Here is a 5,074-nt window from a genome sequence, read left to right as displayed (position 1 = left end):
AGATTCACGGCGGAGTTCTGGCAATCCGTGTTCCGATCTCTCGGAACACGGCTGACTATGTCAACATCCGATCACCCAGAAACGGATGGTCAAACAGAACGCGTAAATCGCGTCCTCGAAGAGATACTTCGAGGTTACGTCCAATCGTATCCGAATTGGAGCGAGTTTTTACCGATGGTCGAATTCGCCATCAATAATTCGGTGCATGCGTCTACAACGCATACACCGTTCTTTGTGAATGGCTTACGCCATCCTCGCATACCCACCCAATTAGAGGGATCCTCTAGTTTAAGGGGGGGGGGGTGGACTCGCACGAGCAAACCCAATTCTGGCTCAAGCTCATCACGCATCGAAATTAACAACGACGCAAGTGATGTCGATGTCGAAGAAATCGACATCGAAGATGATAATGATCTCATGACAGTACGCACAAAGCGTACTGAAAAAGACAAAACAAATGAGTTAGCAGAAGAGTTCCTGCTAACTCGAGAATCAACAATCCGTTTCGTCCAGGATTCCATTGCTAACGCAGTGGATCGACAAAAACGGAATGCAGGCAAACATGGAAGAGCAAATGTTCATTCATTTAAAGTTAATGATCTAGTGCTACTCTCTACGGTAAACTTACCTAAGCGATTAGTCACTAATGTGGGTAGCAGTAAACTACTACCCAAGTTTATTGGTCCTTTCCGTGTACTGCATCGCAGAGTCAATGCGTACACAATAGAAATGCCACGTAGGATGCGAACGCATCCTACGTTTTACGTTGGTCGGCTCCGCCCGTACCATCAGTACGCGGCTTCTTCCGGGGACGGATTTGACCACCATTTTCAAAAACCCCAAAAGATTTTTGTGATCGCGAACCAGATTCTCATGTTGAACCTGAAGTTTCTCATGCCGCATCCGAATATCTTCGAAACTACGATGAGCTGACGACACTCATCGCCAACAGCATGATACTTCCGTTCGTACTCCAACATGGAGTACGCACTCTTCGAACGGTCTTCCAACCGCTCGATATGGTGAGCCTGCACCGTCTGCTCCAACGAGCGACGCTTGCCGTGTTCAAGTCCCTCCTCCAAATCATGGAGGAAGTGATCGGTATTGTCAATCCTCGACATTATATCCGACATACGGTTCGGATCTAATTTTCCCTCCTCCACCGCAACCATTGGTGGATTCCTACGGTGGTCAGCTTTTCCATGTGGAAAGTATCCAGAACCACCGTGATGTGAAGGGGCAGCGAACACCTTTGCATGACAGCTGGGAGCCTCGTTCTTAGCTGATTGCTGACGTTGAGGGCCTCGTCCGTCAGTATGACGAGACCCATCCGATGGATCAGAAGGTCCATCGGCAAACAGCGCCCTTGGCGCTTGAAAATCGATTGCAAAACCTCAATCGCATCGCGCATCTCGTTAGAGATGCGAGCCTTTTCCCAGGGCGAAGAAAGGGAATAGACATCCCATTTTATCCTCTTCGAGTTGTCTACACAACTAGGACAGGGATCACCCCACGTGAGGCATGGAAGCCCAGCCTCACGTGACAACCTATGCAATTTATACTTTGCACCGGTTGGAGTTCTTTTCTCAAATTTAACGCGATTCGGGCTAAGTTTTTGAAGCCAGGCTTCGCGTCCAATGTCTTTGACATTGCGAATGAACGCGCTCCAGGCTTGCATAAGCGAGACTTTATCTCGCTTATTGTCGCCACAAAACCATCGATGCTTAAGAAAAGCATCGAGATAGAAATCTTCCTCAGCGCGAGAATTCTTAGTGCTGGGATCAAGGCCATGAGACCGCTCTATCCAATCACAGTCAGAGTGATTGTTGTTTAAGGGAATGGTGGTGTAACAGGGTGTATCGTTACATGAAATTAACACGTAAAGGTTGTTGATTAATATATTATCTAAGAAGTAGGTTATATTTGGAGAATATTACTTTACATGGTAAAACTCTAACGACATATCCGGTGGTAGATACAGACCATTATATCTACTGTCTTCGCGGTCCAGTCAGCGCTGGACGCGCGCAAAGAGAGAGACAGATAATACTTTATTTCATGTTTTATGTTAGTTTATAATTTAGTTATTAATAATAAAAAGAAACAGAAGAACATAAATATGCTAAATACTGTTTTCAAGTAACCCTCTTTAAAGCAACTGTTTTAAAGAGAGTCTTCCTATGCACGTACTAGTGTACGTGAAGTGACGTGAGGCGCCACTCGCACTGAGGCAATACAAGTCAGTAGTGCCCAGTTACAGCCAAGGCATGTTTGACACAAACTTTGGTCATCCATGCAAGCAGATGTTTCGATCAAGAGCTGCTGCAACATCAGCAAGAGGCCTCGTTCGTGATGGTTTTGATTCTCATTGGTGGCTTGTTCAACTTTCTCGAGAAACAACAGCTGTACCTCCATTACCATCATCAATCGATGAAACTTTGCAACGGCTTCGCGAACATTATAAGGGGGAGTACAATCTATCACAAAGGAGTGATCCTTGACCACCTAGTCACTGTCCCGGATAGAAATATTCTTATCTCAATCCGGAGAATGTAAGCAGTCGAGGAAGCCCTTCAGGATCAACGCAGCAGAATCCGTCGCAATTTGAAATAACAGGAGAGGGTTCACTGAACCTGCTTCCACCAAGTCAATGCCAATCCAGCTTTCACGGCCGATCACGCTTCCATGGCCGATCCAGATCTTCCACAGCCGATCAACCTTGATGCTCTGGGTACTGCAGATGGTTTGGGAATACTTCTTTTCCTCCTGCTACTGATATTATTACTCATTCAAGTCCATAGTATTGTCTAACTGCTCCAAAACGATGTTTTTTATAACTGCTTCGGAAAACAATGTTTCCTCTGTTGTGATCGTCTTTAGAATTTAGCTTCCATACGTAAAGTTTGGAAGATTCTGCCGCTTTCAGCTTCTATATGCAAGCCTTTGCCAGTTTGTCATATATATATACATACAGCCAGTCAAAATTCGTTTATTAATATGCAGCTAATCATAGCTCGCGACTTAAGCTTAGGGGTTCTGCATTGAAGGGGGCTGGTAAGCGAAAACTGGGGGTTGGTTAGCGGATCCATTTCTTAACGTCTGCCATGAGTCAGGCTACCACCCCCTACTTTGTCACATATAGAACATTGCAACTATCGGCAATGCTGATTTTCTCCTCCCTGCTGCGTATGCGTGCCTGTTCCTAGGATCTTCCGGCTTGACGCACTATGAAATAAATACATTAATTTTACAAGCGTTACTAGGTTTGATGCTATTAATAACATCAAATCATTCACCGCAGCAGGTGGGATTGTCACGCTGTCTGGGATGCATGTATCACAACCGGAATATGGTTCCGGATTACAGAAGAGAAAGAGATTCAAGCGAATAGGAAGGATGCATGTAAGTAGATGGGTCATTTGCGTTCCCTTGCAAAAGTACGGCGCACACATGCGCACAAGGGAATAGGTGCTGTTGAAATTGCAAACAGGTACAAGTCTTTCTGCTTGGGTCAACGACTCGGCATCTATCGTGTTTTTTCCGCGGACTTTGAAAATTGAACTGTTCATTTGGTAAACCTTTTTTCCGACGAGCTTCCCTGGACAATGGTAGGAAAATTGAACTGTTTATTTGGTAAACCTTTTTCCGGCGAGCTTCCCTGGACAATGGTAGGAGCTGGCTTGCTACTAAGGCTGATCGCGGGCCAATAGTGCCTTGATATTTCGACTGCGTTGAAAAACATTACTCCAATTTTTCACACAATACGGATGATGACATCGAAGGGTTCCATGGCTCTTTCTAGGATGTTTCAGAATTGCATTGACTCCGCCATGTTGGAGGTTACATGGCCAAAGCGTGGAGTTCTCCCACAAGTGTCCAGAAGTGCAAGGAAATGTTGCTGAGATACAATGCTGCTTCATAGTTCATATACAGCTTTCGACTCAACGTGTCCAGAGTCTTCGGCGTGCGCCCCCTGGCAGAGTTCCTGCGTGAAGGTTGTGCTTGGCCAGCGCAGCGTGACTTCGTTCAACGGCACATCGACTTCACGCTCATGTCAACGACGCCTTGGCAACAGGCCAAGGGGCTGAGAGTGCTGTACACTGAAGCCACTCAGATCGCCAAGCGTTTGACCGCACGAGAGTTTGTGCTTCATGCCCCGCTTCGCACCACGCACCTCCATACCTGGGCTGTAAGATCAGCGCAAATTGTACTTGGTCCCTGCACTTCCTTCCCGAGATTTCTGCAAGAGCTTCTTCGTACACTTCCCTTTTCAGAACCTTTGCTGCCTTCCATATATTTCCGTCAAGTTTGGTTTTGAAGCGGGAAACAACAACTTTTTCAATGCGGACCGCAATAAACTCACCGCATCTCTCTCCTAGAATGGCAAGACGGCTCGCATTCTTCTCTAAATTTAATTTCAAAGTTGAATATAAGCCGGGTAAGTCGAATGTCTTGGCTGACGCTTTATCGCGCAGACCAGACTTCGAGGTTAGACACCAGGAAAGTGTATCTAGTGCGAAAGCACAATTTCAGCCGTCGACGTTGGCAGCCATGAAGGCATACCACGTGACGAGCTCATTGGCCTATGAGATAAAAGAGAGCTACAGTCAGGACAACCACTGTCGCCTGCTGTTAAATCACTTCGGTGGACGAAAGGTTTCCCTTCCGTCACACCTGAAAGCTAAGCTAAATCGCTTTAGCTACAGCGATGGCATCAGCTGTCACCTTGTGATCCCCTGAGAATCTATGTGCCTCATGACACAGATCTCAAGCTGATGATCCTTCACGAGCACCATGATGCACCATCTAGTGGGCATCTGGGCCGTAAAAAGACATTCTTACGAGTGTCAGAGGGATTTTGGTGGCCACATCTATATAGTTGGGTGGCCAACTATATTCGCTCTTGCAAACAGTGTCAGCGCATTAAGCCTGCACCGTCCAGCAGTGCGCCACTGAAGCCGCTACCGATTCCAACCAACTGTTGGAAGTCAGTAAGTCTGGACTTCATGTTTGGCATGCCGCCCGATCATAAGGGTCGGACAGGGCTAGTCGTCTTTGTAGACAGACTGAGCAA

Source organism: Bremia lactucae, linkage group LG11 (genome assembly GCF_004359215.1).
Source record: "Bremia lactucae strain SF5 linkage group LG11, whole genome shotgun sequence".
NCBI classification, from domain to species: Eukaryota; Oomycota; class Peronosporomycetes; order Peronosporales; family Peronosporaceae; genus Bremia; species Bremia lactucae.
Note: the sequence above shows the minus strand (reverse complement) of the source record.